The sequence below is a fragment of the Chiroxiphia lanceolata genome, chromosome 14 (genome assembly GCF_009829145.1).
Source record: "Chiroxiphia lanceolata isolate bChiLan1 chromosome 14, bChiLan1.pri, whole genome shotgun sequence".
NCBI lineage: Eukaryota > Metazoa > Chordata > Aves > Passeriformes > Pipridae > Chiroxiphia > Chiroxiphia lanceolata.
The window spans coordinates 1106411-1127345 of NC_045650.1; the positions used below are offsets into that span (position 1 = coordinate 1106411).

General features: G+C 45.2%; 1 protein-coding gene across 3 annotated transcripts in view; it reads right to left on the reverse strand.

The window, feature by feature from the left end:
* The window catches only part of NEXMIF (neurite extension and migration factor), a 173705-nt gene that overhangs the window by 103059 nt on the left and 49711 nt on the right, over positions 1-20935 (reverse strand). The window lies entirely within an intron of this gene.

The following is a 20935-nucleotide window of genomic DNA, read 5'->3' on the forward strand; positions in this document are numbered from 1 at the left end:
GGGCAACCTGTGCCAGGGCCTCACCACCCTCACAGCCAAGAATTCCTTCCATCTAACCTAAACCTGTCCTCTGTCAGTTTAAAGCCATTCCCTCTTGTCCTATCACTGTCCATCTTTCTTGCAGCTCCCTTCAGGTCCTGGAAGGCCACAATTAGGTCACCCCAGAGCCTTCTCTTTTCTCCAGGTTGAACAATTCCCAATTTCTCAGTCTTTCCTCATAGGAGAGGTGCTCTACCCCTCTAATCATCTTTGCAGACTCCTCTGGACTTGCTCCAACAGGTCCATGTCCTTCAAATAGCACTTTAGCACTGTTCCTGAGTACATGCTCTCCTCCTTCACTGCCCATGCATCCTGACCCCTCAGGAACTTCAGCCAAGAAGCTGAACACCATCAAACTCATCGCAGAGCCCCACAGAAGTGCCCACTTAATCCCCTCACCCTTGATTTTATACATCTGCCTCTTGCAAAGCCCAATTTCTGATGCTGGAATTCTCTTTTGCTACCACAACCTTTGGATCTACAGCCACATACTGTTATTTTTAACACTGGTCATCTGGCACAACACAAAGAAACTCACAAATCCAATGACTCAAAACTCCACACAACAGTTCTGGCTACTGCATAGCAGTGGGGAAAAACACACAGTAAATCACCCGTGTGACTGCTGGGAAAGGTCCAGCTTTCCCTGAGAGCCTGGCTGGAGGCAGCACTTTCACAGGTTCTCCACAACAGGCTGCTTGAATTTGCTCTTTAACTACCCAGAGATCAGACATCAGCCTTTGCTGGCAAAATAGTCTCCAAAAAACCAAAACAAGCCCAAGTACTGGTGTGCTGCAGCTGCATGTGCACGTGCAAAGGTGCAATTCTGCAGAGCCTTGAGGGTCCTGGGTTTTGAAAGAGGACCCTACTACAAACAAATGGTAAGTAAAAAAGACCCAGATCTATTTAGAAATGAGAAAGCAGGGATAGAGCAGTAAAAATTTAATAAGATGTGCAATACCCCACCTCTTTTTTCTTTCCTTCCATCCCGTTTCTTTCCACCTATTTCATTCACCGGTGGCTCCTCCAGAGCAGGGACTGTCACTCAGTCCTGCACAAGGAAGGACAGCGTCTTACATACTCTTGGAGGGGAACAGATGTTCAGCAACTGCCTACATGGCTTCAGATACTGTTCTGGCACACCAAAACCAGAGCCCTGTACAAAATGAGCTTGTGAATACCCACCAGGAGTGAAAAACCACTGGATAACAGTTAGAAAAGAGGTAGCCACTGCTCACACACAACATAAATCTGATCTATATGGTGTATAAAATCAATCTAAGAGTAAAGCAACCTCTGTCTCCACATAATTTTGGGGTGTTTGCAGCATCTATACATGATTTTCCAAACACTATCTGTAAAGAGTGCACTCTGGAGAGAAACTGAGGCAGCAGGCTCAGGGATCCAGATATTTCATTTCCATCTGTGTTTAGCCTGTTTCTCTGCTCCTCTGTGACTCACCAGAAAAATAGAAGGCGAGGAAACTGCTCAGAGATTAAGCTGAAAAGCAAACACAGAGAAAAAAGGGATGACTTCATGCTATGGAGTCTGGGCAGTCCAGTAATACTGCACACCAGCTGCTTCTCAAATTTACCCTGGTAGCATTTATTATCCATCTTCAATGAGAAAAATCACAGGGAACATGGTGGGCTGCATGCAGTGGTTACAGAGGACTATATGAGTCTCTTGATGCAAGCCCAATATTTTTATATGGAGCCTCCAGGCACAGAATGTCCTGAGGACAAGTGGTCTCATAATTGGTTAAAAAAGGCAGAGAGGGTCAATCTGTGAAACATTAGGCCTGTGGCCACCTCTGTACTCAATTTCAGCACTATTTCTCTTCTCTCCACAGTCAAATCCTGCTATTTATTTCCACCTACATACCATCAGGCAGATGGGAAACACTCAACATAATTCTTCACTTTTATCCCTCCCCGTGTCCCTCCAAAACCTGATTTGATTTCTTATGCAGCAAGACAAAAATCATATTAAACTGCAGGGGAAAAAAACCCACAACCCAACCAGCTATGCTACACACAGGATTTGCATCTGATCCCGAATTTCCTTCACAGCCAGTGCGTATGTTTTGCAGATTTCCACCGTAGCAGGACTTTCATCCCTCCCTCTGCACAGCCACTACTTGTCTTGCGGTGTGAGATTGAAGTAGACAAGTGTGAAAGAATCATATAGGGCTCAACATCATTAGGCTCACCCTGAAAGCACAAGAGTTGACAGGTCTGAGGAAGCAACTTCCGATTTTCCCCTGGGGCTCAGATTTGGGAGCTTGGAGGTTGGGGAGCGAAAGGAAGATCTTTAAAAAACAAAGCCAGGGAGGCTGGGTGTTTGTCTTTTTGCAATCTTGGGGGAGTCGTGAGGCTCCCAGGATGTCAAAAATTATGAAGAATTAAATAGCTATGAAAGACTCAAGTTAAACCTAAACCCAAGCTGCGAAAACACAATGAAAGTTCAGCCTGTTAGAAATAATGTGCTGGGCAAAACATTAACACATTTACACTTGAAAGTTGTGAAAGAGTCAGAATCATCCTGCTTAAAATGTATCAGACAGACAGATCTGATTTCAGGACAGAGCATCCTGCACATACAGAAGAGAAAGTACTTGAATAGGCGTCATAACACAAACATCCATTTATTTCTGCCAAATAAGATCAGTGTTCTCTCTCCACAAAATAATGCTCCCTGCAAAACACTGGAGCTCAGCCTCCTCACTGAAAAAGAGCTCACAAAATCAAATGGCCACAAAATATTTCAGTTATCAAATAGGCTCATTTGCACACTTCAGGGCATTTGTTCTCAATTCAGACTGCTGAATTTATACAGAATAAAACATAAGATACCCTCACCCTAAATACTGGCAGATCAGCTTTGCCTGAAAAGTCAACCAGCCTTTTCCTGACTGAATCAATGGCAAAGTTAAGATTCTGCCCACTGAAAAATCCCAGTGGTTTCCAAATTGGGGTATTACATATGCAGCAATTACCTAACCGTCATTCCTGGTAACCCACATCTTCCTCAGTGGCTTCTGGAAGGATAACTGGCATCTCTGAAATGGGAGCAGCAGATTGAAGCAATAATTGTGGGGGTCTGGTGTGGGGTATTTTTAAATTTATTTTGCATTTGCATGTGGAAATAAGTGTGAACGGCTGAAGATCAAGTCAACAACACCAATGACTATCACCCCAGGATCAAGTGTGATGCCCATTGTGTACCAGCTCTAACCTCTCAGCGGCCTTTCAGCCTCACCTTGTTCAGAAAACTCCATAACAGCTCAATCCAGACAGCACAGAGAGGAAAGGGCACTGATATACAGCCAGAGGAAGGAGGTACCTGAACACACCAACAGGATCTATCAGCCTTGGAACCCCAAAAGCAACCAACATGCATCCCACAGCTCAGAAACTAGAGGAGAACTAAAAAGCAAACTCAGGTAGTTGTGTAAAAAGTATCACCTGATTTTTGGGGAGGCTACTTCATGATTTTTTCAATAAATACATCTGGCACGTGGGTTGCAGTGGGAATATACACTCATTAATTTCCAGCCTGGTGTCAGCTTTCCAGATACCAGCGTGTCCCAAAACAATGACTGTAACAGAATACAACCTTCCAGATCACTGTTGTGCCGGGGGTACTAAACAGCACTGAGGAATAAAAGGCAGAATAAATATTTCAAGGGTTTGCAGCAGCAAGAGTAATAGACAGGGATGAGAATGGAGCAGCTCCTGACCTGAGTGGTTCCAAGGCACAAAGTGGGCTGGCTGTTTAAAGCCATGATTCGCCAAAATTTCCAAGAGCAAGTCATGGCATCCCCATTTGTGACCTGTTCAGGTGAGATACTCCATCTGCTTGGTTTCCAGAGGATGGGCATTCAGCACTTCCAAAATAATTCCTCCCCATCACACACGGGTGCCCAAACACTGATGCTCCTAAAAAACTGGTTTTATCTTTCTGTGTCTCAGTTCCTCAACTGCAACATGGAGGAAGTTCCTTCAGTTATAATTCCATCGTTTCTAAGATTGCTGAGAGGTCCTGACTGAGGTCTCCTCTTTGTCATCTACTGATCTCTGATGCCCCCCAAACTGATTTAACAAGTCCTGCTTGTAAAAGTGAAAACTAAACAGGCAGAAACTCTTCTTGCTATTCAGGTGCTTGCCAGAAAACTCAGTTGCAAATATCTCTGTGCAGCACCAAAAGCCTCTCCCGAAACCTTTCATGTGTCTCTCTACACGTCAAGCTCCCTTTCTTCTTCCTTTTATCTTCATATTTAGATAATTCTCACTAAAAGCAAGGTGGTCGTTCTTGCAAAATTACCATAACGTCTCTTGATGGACTTTTAAGATCTCTGCTGCTTGTTACACAGCGCTGCGATGTGTTTTGCCAAGAAGCTAGACATTGTTTATTCTTGTATTAGGAAGACAAAGTGTTTCCCACTTAAGGGTTTCATCTCTCCTAAAACGCGGGCGTAGCAGAAAGAGTGGCAGAGCTGAAGGGAGGAGACTCCTGACGGCACCGGAATTTCAATTCCATTGATTAGCAGCATCGCCAGCGTAAGGAGATTTAGTGCCGAGCCCAGTGTAAATTGGATTCCAATTGCTGTCCCTGTGTAAAAGGGGGTCTCACATAAAGGATTAAACGCAGGCCAAGGGTGCACAATGAACCCACTGGCTCATTCACAGTCAGCTTTGTGTACTCATTAGAAAAGGGAGCTAATCACCCCAGTTTGTGCTGGTTTCAGAGCTGCCAGCACAAAAGGCTGTGACCTCCCACTGTGAGTCAAAGACAAAATATCCCGCTTTCTCCCATGTACCAAAAACTCTCATTTTGTGCCTCCAAAATTCAACCTTCTGATGGACCCACAATGAAAATTAGCTATGGTCAGCAAGACTCAGCTACCCTTAAAATCCCAATTATGTAGCTTAATATAGGGGATGAATCAGGAAAACTAAACATCTGTCCAGTAAGGAGTCTACCAGTGACCTAGTTCTGTCCCAGTGTGTGGCTTGCTTGTAAATGTGTTCAGAGCATGTGCAGTGCAACAAAGCACAGAGATTTCCTAGGCAATCTCCCAGGTAATCAAAAATCACATTTTAAGCAGCACGTGGAAGCGTATTCCCACATTTGTTGGTACAGTCCAGAAAGGCACAGGAGTTAAACCAAAAATCATACATAGCAGAAAAACAGGAAACTTTGCTGCAAGCAGAGCTTTTGGAACAGACAAAGCACTGGCCAGGAGGTGGGGAGGCACATGGGATGTTCCCCCACAACTCCTTTGGCCCTACAAACAGCTGTTTGAAAAATAAAAATACTCGGAGGCTGGACAGCAGCCCTTGCACACTACACACCTCTGTGTCCAATTTATGGAGTTCACAGCATCCCACAGATCGGGGTGATGGGCACCAACAGACAACATGTGTCCTTGAACTCTTCACGTTTCCCCAGTGAAACAACATCTCCTCAGCCTCCCAAAAATGGGGTGACTCCCATGCTGAAGTCACCCCCCATGGCCTTCCCTTCAGTGACAGCCCCAGTACTGCACTGCTGAGATCCCACCTTGCAGATGTTCACCATGTCTTGGGAGGGGCAGAGGAGGGGCAGGCCCTGACCTCTGCTCTGGGGGGACCAGGGACAGCACCCAGGGAATGGCTGGAGCTGTGTCAGGGCAGGGTCAGGTTGGATCTCAGGGAAAGGTTCTCCCCCCAGAGGCTGGTTGGGCACTGCCCAGGCTCCCCAGGGCAGTGGGCACAGCCCCAAGGCTGCCAGAGCTCCAGGAGGGTTTGGATGATCCTCCAGGGCACAGGGGGTGACTCTTGGGGATGGGCCTGTGCAGGGCTGAGGGTTGGAGTCGATGGTTCTTGTGGGTCCCTTTCAAATCAGCATATTTTGTGATCCATGGACTCCTGGCACGCTTTTGGCCACCACCTTTCTCCAAGCAGAGCTGCACCACTGCCCCTCCCATTCATCATCTTGAAACAGGTCTGTGCCACTGCCATGAAATGCAGGATCAGCACTGTGGCTGAGGATTTGTAGCACAACAAATGTTTTGTCCTTTTAGAGATGAGTTAATTGTCCTGTTTCCTTTTGCTCCTGTTCCTCCCATCTCCTGGCTGTTTGGCCAGACTGTCCAGTTTGCCACACGGCCAAGCACGTGTCCACAATGAACAGTGAAGGTGTCACCAACCAGCTCATAAAAACACCATGGACACTTCATGGTCCAAAGCACCTCCCCGGCCAGGAGAGGAGCCAGGCCAGCAGCCCATGTGCCCCCTCTCACTGCACACCTGTACATGCCTAACCATGGTACAGGTATCAACAAACAGCAGCACAGAGGGACACCACTGATGGCTCTCAATGCCGGAGTAAACCAAGACACATTAATGCAACAGAGATTCCCTCAGAATCTGACCCAGGTTGTGCACACAGAGGAGTCAAAAAGACCAGACCTCCATAAGCAATAAAATCCATCCACTTCATGGTGATTTCAGGGAAAAGTAAAATATAAGAACAGTTTGGATCAGCAAAGGTTTAGATCGATATTACTTTACATTAAGTTATCCTTTGCCTAGAATATAACTCTTGGTTTCCAAATTCTCTTTTACTATGAAAAGCTACAGGCCAAAGGAAAATTCCCAGCATCCCTCTATTTACCGATTAGGAAAAAGTTTGAAATCACAGACAATCTGAGAAAATAGGACCAATTAACACAACATGCTTTTGTCATGCACAACTGCCTCTGAACAGAACCAAGGGAAGCAATTCCTGTTTCCTTGCAAAGGAAATGAACCCAATGCAGCCCCAACGATGGAGATACCACAGCACTTCTGCAAGGAATGACCAGTGCCAGGCATACCACAGATCTGCCACACAAGCTTAAAAGAGAAAATTGAATGGTTCATCCACTTGCTGCTTTTTATACCCCTCCCAAGCAAGTGTGGAACCACAGGCAGGCACAACCCTCAACGTCGTGTCTGCCCTCCCAGCTGGCTCCCAGCCCCGGGCTGTGGGACACAGCACTGGCATCCCAGAGAGAGGAAAGCAGGTCAAGGCAACTGAAGAAATACAGAGGAAAAGGTCAGAATGATAATTTTCATATTACCTGTAGCATAACTATTTTATTTTCTTTAATAGAGAATGTTTAATGATTTGGAGGAAATCAGTGGACCTTTAAGAAGGAACAATTCTGAAGGAAGACAGTTCAAAAATATGCTGAAGGACCACTCCTGTCAATGGGGAACAATTTGTCTGTCCACAGGGACCTTTGTCAGGCAAATAAAATCTTCTGTCAGCAGCTGCACAGAGAAGCTCCAGTGCTGGAGGATAAAATCTGATTGTGAGCACATCTGAGGAGATGGTATCTATTCACTACCTATCGGTGCACAATGTGCTGGGTAAAAACAGTTTAACCTCAAATCTCATTCTCCTCTTTAAAAAAAGAAGGAAAGAAAAGCTGTAGGCCCATGGCAGCAGCTCCAGTCTAGATGTCTCTCACTGCTGATTTGTATATACATAGCAAGTGTTTTATTAAATGATAACCTCTTGGCAATAAGAAGGCAGAGTACTCTGGATGCTTTTCAGTGACACCAAATTAAACTTTTTCTTAAGATATATGAGAAAAAGCCAAATCCAAATGACACGCAGAAGCCACAGAGCATTAAAATTACCCTGAGATTTTAGACTGAACAATCCCCCAATGTCTAGTGAAAAAACCACAAGATTTTTGTTGTTGTTGTTGTTGTTATTGGAGTTGCATTCATATGCACCAGTTTCAAGTCACTGTGCCACTTAATAATATTCCCTGTTTTATTATCCTGGGAAATCAGTGCTTAGAAGCATGACATTTCACTACCACAATGCCCTTATGACATCCTGAAACACTTAAAAAATTTCACCTCATACTTCTGCCACTCGACCAGCACCGTGCAACCAGCACACGAATCTCTGCTTCTCCCTCAATATATTCACAAGATTCTCCCACCAAGATGATAATACTCAATCTGCACTTATTTTCCAGATGATCAACTGGACTTCTGCACGCCTTACAACCCGGCCTTTGGCATTCTCAGCAAGAGCAGCATTAGGTCCAATGATCATTATCTCCATGACTTCAATTTTCCTCTCAGCCTCTTGCAATCTCAAACCAAAGCTTTCCAACTCCTTATCCACTGCAGCATGAATAGCATCTCGCTTTTCTATAATGTCTGCCAACCACTTAGTGAGCCCAGCACTGCCTGATAAGCCAAATCCATGCCTCCTGACAGTACGGAGCTGAAGGCAGTCAAGCCTGACCCACCCAGCCAGAAGGAAGTCTGAAAGTGAAATATCAGGTCCTCAGAGTGCTCACTTTGCTTCATTTTTCCCCAGCAGCTGCTATCACCAAGAGCACACAGACTCCAACATCCCACTCCAGGGTCACACCACCAGCTCCTGCAAGTTGCCCACATTTGCAATGCAGCAATTATCAGCCTTGAAGGTCTACGTGGGTTTATTGCAGCCGAGCCAGATAAATAAGCTGTCCACTTGTAAATACTGGAGTGCACACACCACGTATTATATCCCAATTCCAGAGGTAAAAATGGCAAGGCAAAGAGGGAGGCAACTGTATAACTTGGCATTCAGAGCTACAAGAGGTGAGAGAAGTGCCTGAGGCACAAGTCCCTTTCCCAGCATGAGCTCTGCTGCCAAGAGCCCAAACACTGCCATCCTTTCCTTACAGCTCCAGACATGTCAATCCCAGATGCACAGACCAGACAAGTTCCTTCCTACATCGTGGAGAGTTAAGGAGAAAGCTGTGCAGGTATAAAACCCACATGCCATCTCCCTCAGAGTTATATCCTCCGTGATTTCCCTTTGACAGGTTAATTGTGGTCCCCCACATCAGGGTTCAGGAGCAGCGTAGTTCCCACTGCACCTCCCATGGATTACCCTCACTCCAATGACAAGGCTGATCTCTTCTTACTGATTTAAACCTCTTCTGCTTTTTGTCAGGCATCTACGAGGAATCAGCTGTGGGCTAAGGAAAGAAATTCTGTAAAATAAAGAAAGATTCTTTGGGGGGGGGGGCCTGCAGAAGAAGGGGGGAGGTCAGAAAAGGCATGATCTCTAAAAAGTCAAAATACAATGGACTAAAATCTATTTCTTCTGTAAGCTGGAGAATTCAAACAGCATCAAACTGCACACACTCCAGGAAACAAATACCTGGAGGACTCCAACAGAATATTTGATATACAACACCAACTCAGCTCTGAATTGCAGCCTCTTCCACTAGGAACAAAATGGAATCACAGAATCATTAAGGTTGGAAAAGCCCTTTAAGATCATTGAGTCCAACCACTCCCCTGCACTGCCAAGGCCACCCATGTCCCTAAGCACCACATCTATAGGGGTTTTTTTTAACACTTTCAGGCACAGTGATTCCACCACTGCCCTGGGTAGCCTGTTCCAGTGGGAAAAAAAATGGATGTTGAAGGACCAGGAAAGGTTTGGAAGACAGCTACCTGTAATCTTTCCTTCTTGCTTCTCTGCTCAACCACCAGCACCTCCTGACACGCTCTTGTTCTCCATGTGCCACGGACATTTGGAGGCTGGTGCTCGGATTTAAAAGTGAGAACTTGGAGAGCTGGGAAGAAAGGATCAGGGAAGGATGAGGGGGCCCCAAGAGCCACTTCTGGAGATGGGAACAATGACTGCAGTGAGTGGAGGACATAAAGATGGAGCAGCTTCAGAATGCTGAGAGATGCTCCATCCCCCAGCAAGTCCCTGTCACAAGAGAGCGGAATCCAGCAGCGTGATTTTGTATTTGTTATTTCTTTCTTTAAGAGCCACATAATTGTTCTGACTAATAATAATGGACCTGTTACTGCTTCCACTATCCCCAAAGGGAGCAAAATCAGGTTTGGCATTTGTAATTATGAAAGCTAAACCAGGAGTTATCAAGTGTCATGTTAAGAGAATAGAGGGCTTGATCCCGGGCAGTGGCGAGTGCTCCGAGCATCGCTCAGCGTAACGATCAAGCGTCTATTAATTTATTTCTTTTAATATACCCAAATTCATTCTGCCTCATCACAACCTGGCTGAGAACATGAGGCACAGTGGAGGCTTTGCTGGCCACAGCTGGAAGCAGCAGGGGACCTATCATGGATCTCAACCCATGTCCTCCATGGGATTGGCTCCGCGTTCAGGTGGGCATGTGACAGAGCAGGAAATCAGGGTCAGACAGAACCCATTAGACTCCAAGAGTCCAATCCTGAATTGTACCCTAAAGGACTCCACCACATTTGTTGCTGGAGCTAGTGGATGTCTCATCCTATTTACATAATATATGACCTAATTTTGTGTTCACTGAGTATTTAATTACAGCTGATTGAATGCAAAAATGACTCAAAATACTCCCAGCACCAATAATTAATGTTTTAATCGTGGTTTTTTGGTAGGGTTGTTTTTTTGCCTCACATGCAATATTTAAATAATTTGAGCATATACCAAAAAAAAATTCAAAATGAAAATGCACTGCTCCTCCTGGAGCCAGCTCAGGAGGGACAAGGGCTTGCTCAACATAGTGGCCCCTCCTTTTTCTCCACGGAAACAGAGATTCTGTATTTCACACTCTTGCTACCAGAATTAATAATTCCAGCCCATTTTGTGAACTAGAACCTCTGTCAGTTCACTCACCAAACTCCATCCCTCTGGGACAGGGCCTTGTCAAGCCGTGGAGCATCATCTGGTTGCCTCTGGCAGAGCTGAGACACAACTGTGTAGAAAGGAATCTGAGCACAGCTGCTCAGCAACTGCTCTCCCAACACAAGACAAAGTGTCTCTGTGAGTAACATCAACTACTCATCAGTATTTTCAAGATATTTAATAGTAATCTCCTTAGTAAGTGTGTATGTCCGTCCCACACAGGGCTGGAAATCCCCATCCCATGGCCAAACTTATCCCAGGAAATCCAATGCTGACCATTTCTCAGAGCAGAGTGGGAACAGCTCTGTAATATTGTATTTCAGCTCATCAAAAGGCTCTGGAAAGAAAAGACCATTTAATCAAGCCAGTTCAAAACATTTCCAGAACTGGTTCAACACTTCAGATAGTGACAGTTTAAGAAAATAAATAAAAATTAGCAAGAGGACTAATAACTGTAGAACTGTTCACATATCTTAAACTAAAAGGGCTCACGTGTTCTTAACATTTAAGGAATTACATGTTCTTAACATATAAGAGACAAACCCTTCAAGGAATCACTACCATAGTGCCCCAGTATCAGTCCTCCCGCAGCATCTCTAATAGAAGTACTCTTCGTGTTTTCTTCCCTGGGAATGACTCAGATAATGATAGCAAGTGGCAAATTAAATCATACCAATGCTATCAGAGAGCTGCAATCCTTTATAATTAGGGGGCTTTGTTTGTGTAGGAAAAAAGAATCACGTTTATAAAAAGCTTATCTCAAGGATAAGAGGCCATTGTTTTTTGACTGTTTTTATAATAATGTCAAGTCTTTAAAAAAAACCAAGCCACCAAACCAAAAACAAACTCTAAAAGGTCTTCTAAGCAGAGGTTTATCATAAATAAAACAAAGCATTAGCCTGTAAACCACTGTTACTGCAGAGCCAAGGAGTGCTCAAAACACACGCAATATGTTAATCCCACACAAAGTTATCCACCATTTGTTTTCACCTTAAAGCAAATTAATTATTATTTTAGGAATTACAGTTTACTGGAATCATAATCTCCTCCTCCCGATTCTTCTGCTGAAATTATAATTGCACTATTATGTGGCCATAAATGAGTAATCAGACACCAAGAAAACAGATAGTTGTAGAACAGCCTTTTAGCTTTTGAGATCAATAAAAATTATTATGCTCAGCATTTCTCTTTCAATATACTTAAACCATGCCGATCACCTCAGTATCCAAGTTCAATACAAGAAAAGCAAAAACTTGTTCACAACACAGCATATTTAATCTTCAAATGCTTGACAAGCACCAGCCAATATCCAGAACTCCCTGGTGGCTGCTCTGAAGGAGCAACTGGAGGGCTCACGTTTGGAGGCTGAACATGGAGAGGGTCTCGGTGCCTAAAATGGGGCTTGGGCCAACATCAGGCTTCTGAGTCGAGAACCCTGGTCCAAGAAGTCCCCATGTGTAGCAGCCCCCTAAATCTGCAGGTCCCTGAGCTCACAGCCACCTTCCCTACAGCATTGAGCCCGAAGCTTCCCTTCCCATCTCCCCAAATCTGTTCCCATCATCCCTCTGACTGTAAAGAAAGAATTGTCCTCTTGGTCCTCCTCCTGCCTGGACAACTCTGGAAGGTGTTCCAGGTCCTCCAGGCTTTAAATAATCACCCTGTCCAGTGCCAAACTCTTCTGTGCCCTCTGTATTTAACTCAGATTTGGGGCTCCACTCGGGGACCCAAGCACTTCAAAATATGGTGCTGCAGCAGCCAAGTCTTTTATTAAATTTAATCCCAAGCAACCTCCAACATCAGAGCCATGGTGACTAATCCAGCAACTGTCAGTGAGTGTCTCTGGTCAACAATCATGAGGAAAAAAAGAGAAGAAACAATCTCAGGATTTCGGTCCTGGGGAAGCCTGGCCTGGTGCCTGTTACCCACACGGATCCTTGGGAGGGATAGCAAAGTGATGACTGTGTAATCACTTAGTGGTTTTTTGTTCAAATACAAGAAATACAGGAAAAGCAGTGTTGGAAAAGGCACCTCACAGGTAAGTCTGTCAGGGACAGAGAGTCCATGGCAGCAGTGACAGTGGGATCTGCCTCTGCCATCATCTGCCGAGGTATGAGGCAGGTCCCCTTGACCCGGAGGTCTGGGACACTCCAGTGCAGGAATAAAGATCAACATTGCCTATAAATACCCTTTAACACATAACTCATTGTTTCTAATGCCTCAGATCAGATTTGGTTTCATCTTTAAATGGAAATTAGATCTTCATCAACCTGGAATGCTCGCTCATGATCTACCGCTTACACATATTATCTGTTCATCCTTGCTGGGCTTTAGGCAGGATGGCTTGAATACCACTTGGAAAAGAACAGCCCTTTGTTATTACTGGTCTTGATTAATAAACACAGCCTCAACCAATATCAAATTTGACTTCTAACCACAGGGACCTAAAAAATAATCTTACATTTTGTAAGAGTACAGAACATGGGGAGGGGGAAAAATTACTATCTAGTATCATTCAATTCTTCATCAGTCATTTTCTGGTAAGGTTTTATTAATTTTAACAGCAAACACTCAACACAAGTCCATATATTCATCTGCTTTAGTCCCTAATTAACTCCTGTTAAACAACTTCTGACTGGAGCTTGGACACAGTTTTTTCTCACTGGAACAGCTATGAAACTTCCCAACCTCTGTGTTTACAAGGTCCACAAACATTTCCAGGAGAGGAACACATATGATATTACCTAAATCGTTATATCCAGAAGTTAATCAATGGAGGATGATTCAGAAGAGAGTGGTTAAAAAGCAAGGAGGAATTTCTAACCTCCAACAGTGGCTGGACAGTCGCACACCCCCCTGCTTCCTCCTGCCCAGACCAGGCCTCTCCATGCAGGAGGATAAGGAGAAGCTGGGGAGGAAAGGAGAAGAAAAAAATAAAGCTTCCTTTGTCTTCTGTTTAGTATTTTAATGAAATATTTACTTTTCTTGTATTTTATGCTTTAATTATTCATTACTAAAATCAGTTTAAAGAGCTGTTATGCTCTTAAATGAATATCTTGGAGTTCCCCATTTATTGTAGTTTAGGGACTTTCATGTCAAGTCTGCTCTGCTTGCAAGCCACAGGGCCTCTTTCCTCTTCACCAAGATGTGACAAACTCATTCCAAACGAGGAGGTTTCCATTGTCCTGATGCCACTTCCACCAGCACAGTGGTAAGGGCTGCCTACAAATCACATGCTGGAGTAGCAGCAGATGCAGAAGTTGGCTCATTCTGCCCCAGCATGATGGTGAAAGGCCATCACTGTCTGACTGCAGGGGTAGAACACCCTCAGGGGGTGTGGAAGGGCTTTGGTGTCAGCACGGGTCCACCAGGGGTGTACGACACAAGCAATAGAGACAATCATCATCCAGGAAACTTCAAAGGCAAAAGACAGAAAAAAAGAGGGCAGAGAGAACTGAGTTGGAGACACAGGTGGGAGCAGGGCCCACGGACAGGCTCCTCCACCCACAGCCAGCCTTCTCCTCAGTTCCCCCCTCCCTGTGAGAGAGGTCTGCAGCACATGAAGCACCCGAGCAGGAGAGGGCTGCTGGGGGTTTTGCAGATAAAACCTCATTCCTCCACACTCAGAAGAAAACAGCAAAACACACCCGCAGCAAACCTGGGTGCCAAGTTTAAAGTTCACCTGGCAAATTTTCACACCAAGAAGTGTCTGTGGACAACTCAAAACCCTGTTGCATTGGCAGGACCTAACAATAAAATCCCTGCCTAAAACTTCTCAGTTTGTCTTTGTGAGGAAAACAAGAGCTATCATCACCTCACCTTCGCTAACCCAGGGCAGCTTTCAGAAGCAAAGTCCCACTGAAGCGGGCAGTTTTTGACAAATGACCATGGTCAGACGAGCCTGAAGGTCCCTATCACTTGCCAGAACATCTGAAAATACATTCCTTGGTCTCTCCTAGAAGTGAAGCTCATGGTGGTGATGACAGAGAGTCCCAGCTACTGGTGCCACACAAGCACTGAACACTGAGACAATTTCAGCTCACAGCCCAACTTGATATGACTCTTAAGGGAGAGGGGAAATAGGAACAAGCATACTAAACTGGTCACTATGACAGTCATTTGTCACCAGCTGAACTGTTGACAGTTTTGGGGCGTTTCATTTTTTTTGCTACTTCAGCATCACAATGTCCGAGATGATTCCCAACAACATCACGGTGCCTGGGCAGATGTGGAGAGAAGTCTCCCAGGAGAGAAAGCAAGATGTTTATTTGAGTGTTTTAAGAAAGGAGCAATGGAAGCACAAGCTCGAGGATGGTTCTTGTTACAATCACAGAATGGTTTGGGTTGGAAGAGACCCTAAAGATCATCCAGTTCCACTCCCCTGCCATAGGCAGGGACACCTTCCACCAGCCCAGGTTGCTCCAAGCCCCGTTCAACCTGGCCTTGGACACTTCCAGGGATCCAGGGGCAGCCACAGCTTCACTGGGCAACCTGTGCCAGGGCCTCAGCACCTCACAGACAAGAATTCCTTCCCAATATCCCATCTAACCCTGTGGCAGTGGGAAGCCATTCCTCCTTGTTCTGTCACTCCAGCCCTTGTCCCCAGTCCCTCTCCACCTCTCTTGGAGCCCCTTTAGGTCCTGGAAGGGGCTCTCAGGTCTCCCCGGAGCCTTCTCTTCTCCCTACCTAAGGGAAGAGAGGTGCAGAGGTAGCTGGTGCTCTGTGTCCACTGCTGCACATCACCCAGGCCAAGCAAGGAATGGTTTGTGTTCTGGAGAAGGACACCTGATGTATCCCTACCATGGGCAGAACTGCTCAGGGTAGCAAGCAGCCTTTGGGATTGCTGCAGGCTCCTTTCTTCTCCTTTTTGTTAAGTAAACTAGGATAATTAGCACTTGGAAAGAAGGAAGTGGAGCAGATGGAGGCCAAACCAGGCATCCCCCGAGTGGGAGGTAAGAGCAATAAAAGGCCCTGAAAGGTTACTTATGCAGATCATTGGGGACACTCCAACTGGGATTCCATATAAAGCCCAAGGATGTGTTTCTGTCAACTCCTACCTCCTAGAAGGAGCAATGACAGTGGGAGAGGAGGGTGTGGTTACAAAAGAAAGAGAGAAAAGACATTGTTTGTTTAACTAATATTTTGTGCTGTATCTGTTGAAAGACCTAAATAATCATTTGCTAAAAAAAAAATCAAAGAATCATACAATGGTTTGGGTTGGAAGGGACCTTAAAGACCATCCAGTCCCACCCCCTGCTATGGGCAGGGACACCTTCCATAGCCCAGGTTGCTCCAAGCCCTGTTCAATCTGGCCTTGGACACTTCCAGGGATCCAGGGGCAGCCACAGCTTCTCTGGGCAACCTGTGCCAGGGCCTCCCCACCCTCACAGGGAACAATTCCTTCCCAAGATCCCATCTAACCCTGCCCTGTGTCAGTGGGAAGCCATTCCCCCTTGTCCTGCCACTACATGTCCTTTTGAAAAGCCCCTCTCCAAAATACACAGTTATTATTCAAGGAACATCAAACACAATGTAAAACCAGACCCTGAGAGTAATTACGAGGTTCAGGATAATGCTACTCTTATTTCTCGTGCTCAGTTTCTCTGTCTAGTGTCTAATGCATCTCAGCAGCTCATTATTATCTCAAAAAAAATAATGTCTCTCTACCTAATTCATGAACTGTGAATACTAACTACTTTCAGATTGTGCTTTGTTTGTTGTTGTTCTTTTTTTAAGAACTCAAATTTTCAAAACATCTAGAGGGCTCCTAAGGAGTAGCATAAAACAAATACTTTGCATTTTCAAAATTAAAATTCTGGAAGAGGCTATAAACCTAACACCAAACACTTATGCAACTTGAATTTTAACCATCTTCACATCCTTAATCTTCATCATGTTTAGTACATTATATTTCTTTGACAATTAATCAATCAAAGGCATCATACCTTCCGTAAAGCTGCCAATTTAGTGTCATTTTGCCCTCTCTCAACAATGATGTATTTTCTGCAGAAGCTTCCTTGTTTATTTTACATATATATATAATTTATATATACATAAATATAGCAGAACAGATAGGGAAATAAGAAAAGCAAAGTAGCCAACACAATATTGCACTATTCAGGACTGTCAAGAAGAAATCCATGGATTCCACAGATCCACAGCCTCAGTCAACAAATCATCGAGGACATCCCCCCGACTCAGTGTCCAAAAAGCGGAAGCAAAGAATTGGCTCTAAAAGGACTAAGAAGCTCTGGAAAGAGGCCATGAAAGACCCAGCAGCAGTAATAAGCTCTTCTGAATGAACAGAGAGGAGCAGTTAACAGCTCTGGCACAGGAAAAGCAGGAGACGAATTTGAAATACAGGCTGCTGGTTGTGCTCCGCCAGGATAACGCTGCCGAAAATAAAACCGCGGAGCACATCGCTGTTTGTCCACGACCTGACATCAATGTCATAAAAGATAAAGGAAGAGTGGAAGGAGATCAACATTAAATACTAACAGAAGCAACAGCACAAAACTACTCAAGGAAATGGCAGTTCCAAAATCGCAGCAAATCTCCCCCAAACAGGAAGGCGAACATCAAGGGATGCCCACCAAGAGCAGATGTCTCCAGGGGAATTCTGCCTAGCAGAAAGGTAGATCCCTCCGTTAGGTTCTGCTCTTCCTAAAAGCAGGGGGTTTTCAAAAGAAGATTGATTTCCTTAATGGGAACACCACCACAGACTAATTCCATTATTTTCAAGGGAGCTGAATTTGAAAGGTCTATTCAGGTGTGATGGCACCTTCTGGGGAAAGACGGCAAGGAATCAAAGCACGGTGATTGAGGCCATTTAAAATACAACAAAAACAATCAAACCTTTCACAGCAATTCAAAGAACCACTCCCTAAAGCACCTGATAGCCACAAGATCATCCTTGCTGCAGCACATCTGGCCCCATCCCTGTTTGCCTCCAGACACTGCTGCTTCCTCCAAGGTTTCTTGGTATTCCTGGGAGCACATTTTCCTCTAGACAGCCTCAGGGTGAGGAATGCAGACCCAGGGCTTGCTCTCGCTAAGTGGCCTGAGGGAATGGTGGAGGGCCATTACCCCTGTAGGGCCTTGGAAAGAGCAGGAAAGGGAAGGAGAAAAGGCAGAAATAATGCCTTGGAAGCAAGGGATGTCAACACTGACTGGTAGCTGATATAAAGATGTATCCAGCCTACAAGCCTCCCCCTCAGCGTTAAAGCAAACCCATCCCACACCACGGCAGCGTTCCTCTCAACCAGCTTTCAGAAAAACCCAAGGATTCCAAATCTGAGGCTGAATGACTGATTCAAAGAGGAGGGGAGGGCGCGGGGAAGGGAAGCTTCCACCTGCAGGAAAGGCTTACAGCTGCTCTCAAACTCATTAGCAGGAATCTGCACGGGAAGATAATAAAATTCGAAATTCAAACACACAGTTAGGGAGGGCAGCTGGGCACACAGCAACCTCCCAGCTCTTGTGGTATTTTTGTTAATGGATACTCATAAAATTTACCAAAACTTTCCGGTTACCTTGGCAGTTCCCCACCAAGCTGCTGAGTGCTGGGAGATCTGGGTGGGTTGCAGACTGACCTTTTCACACCACATTAGTGCCCATAATTTGCTGAACTAACATTTCCCCCTGCTGCTTTTGAATATATATCAAATGACTTTTGAGCTACTGATCAAGTCTTAAAAGCTTGTTACAACCCCCCCTTTGAGTCGGCTTCAATTCAGTGTGCTGGGCACAGAAATCTTGCAACGCCCTCTGAGCCCTCAAGAGAGAAAGTTCTGCCTAAATTTTACACTTTACTGGACTGGCACTGAGAAAATAAAATTAAGTAGTCCAAGGTCCTAGTAGGCCCTAAAAGGCCTACAGGTACCTCTGTAGTGGTTTGGACTTTGTTTTCCCCCAGAGGATAAGAAAAGTGGTAGACCCCAAGGGGTGGAAACCCCTGGAAGTTTTGAAATTCTGTCCAATGAGCGCTCCTGCAAAAATGTAAACATATCACAACCAAACGGAAGAGAAGAGTTGTAGTTTTAGGGAAGAAGAAGTGGCCATGTTGTGAAAGCCACAAGGAGAGGGGCAGGAGCCCTCTGGGGGGCCTCTGCCCCCCCCCCCCAGCCCCAGCTGGGGGCTACAGAGACTTGGAACAGTGTTAAGATGGACTATGTGTCTGTAGCTGTGAGCTGGAGGATGTTTTCCATCGTGAGTGAGCAGAGACAGAGCAGAAGCGGTGGCAGCGTCCAGAGGTTGTGGCTAAAAGCCAACTGATAAGACCTGAACCAGCGAAGCAGCAGAAACAGCATGCAGCCAAGGAAGACTCAGAGTTGCTCAAGCCGAGGTAGAGAACCGGCAGCAGAGAACAGAACTAAGTTCTACAGAGAGAAAGCTTGGGGGTAAGAACTGCAAAACTCCCCTAAACTTCCTTGGAGATCCCTCCAAAAATGGAGGGAGATGGACTCTTACCGATTAGAAGTCCTAAATGGGTAAAGGAGCTAAGAAGCTCGGTCGTCCTGAGAACTCAGCCAGGACGGAGTGTGGGAGGTTGGCCTTGGGGGCCCTCCCTTGCTGCAAGCTACAAAGAAGCTCGCAGCCTGAGACAGGGCACAGAGGCCCTGCAAGGAGCTTGAATCTCCTGGAGATACCAGATCGTCACGAAGACCCCCTGTGCTTCGTGATATGACGTGGTGAAACGACCTTGTCTGGGGTTACGAAGACCACGGAAGACCCCTCGTTGGAGAGACGAGTGGCCGAGGGGGATACCCCCTTGTGTGTGCTGGCAGAGATCCAGCTATCAGCTGCTGCAAGAAAAGAAGAGAGAGCCTGCTGCCTTAGAGACATTGCTGCTTCTGAGAGTTGAAAGGATCTCTTCCTTCTTCCCTCCTGGACTTTTATTTGGAGGGGAGAAGAGATCTGATCCATTGTAAATACTTATGTCAATAGTAGAGACAGTTAAGGTTGTATATCATGTATTGTAGCATTTACTTGTACAGTCACTGTAATATATTCCCTTTCCCCCATTTTGAGTCTGGTTGTGTTTTGTCTGGAAAAACCCATCTCACATTGGGTTGAGATGTGGGAGGGGGATGGAGCTAGGGAATTGGATTTTGGGCTATCTCAAACCATGACAACCTCCCATCTCATTTCTAGAAGTTGTACCCAATACCTTGTCTTCAGAGATTCTTGTAGCTCCACTTCCTCTCAATGAGACTTCAGTAAAACAATTGTACTCTTACACTGCACAATTTGAGACACAAAACTTAGTACAAAAGCTATACAGTACGTACTTTCTGTGCAATAAAATGCATCAGAATCCAGATTTCATTATTGTCATTGGTTCTGATCACGTTTCAAGGGTCCCTGTGAACATCACAAAGAAACAGTAATTCCTCCACTACAAAAATAACCCTAAAGGTCAACCCAACGAGACATCAATGGCTGGGCAACTGCCTCTCCAGTGTCAGGAAGGCTGGTCAAGCCTAGAAGGAACTGTTATTAGCTGTCTGTGAAAGGATGAGCAAGGAACACCCAAGAGCTGGATGATGAGGGGACGGAGGACAAAGAGAAACTATCAGATATTTATCTTCTAATAAATACAGACATATTTATAAACTCATACTTACCACCCTCTACACTGAGTAGCTCAGGAAACACCTTACACAGGAGATCTGGCATCTGTTAAAAGGTGTAAGACAACACTGCTCTGACCTCGAGGTCCTGGACCACTGCAGTGGCAGGTGACATGTTCCCACAGCTGTTCCTCCTTGCTCTTATTCTAAGGAATCCTGTTTACTCTGCTCCTGTGTGCCTCCAGACAAAAACGGCCCTTTAGCTACTGTACATCTTATTTGTCCTTGCTTTTGCAATAAGTACTCACATCAATGAGCGTTTAAAACACTGCAAAATTCAAAAGAAACTCCCCTAGGTGGTCTATGCATACAAATAAGTATATATTTTGCTTTTTTCATAAAAAGACACCCTGCAGGTTTCAAGCTTCTCTCACTGCAAGAGATATTCTCAGGCAACAATGCTGATTTGGTGTAAGCTGATCCGTATCACTGAATCCTGCCTTTGTTTTTGGCAGTCCCCTTTCAAGGTGACTAAATTAAAGTGAAAGTACAGTTCCAGAGAGCCCAACAAGGGGCAAGACTGTTTTGCAACATCTAAAAGGCTAAGTATGATGAAGCAGACCTTCAAGCTAAAGAAG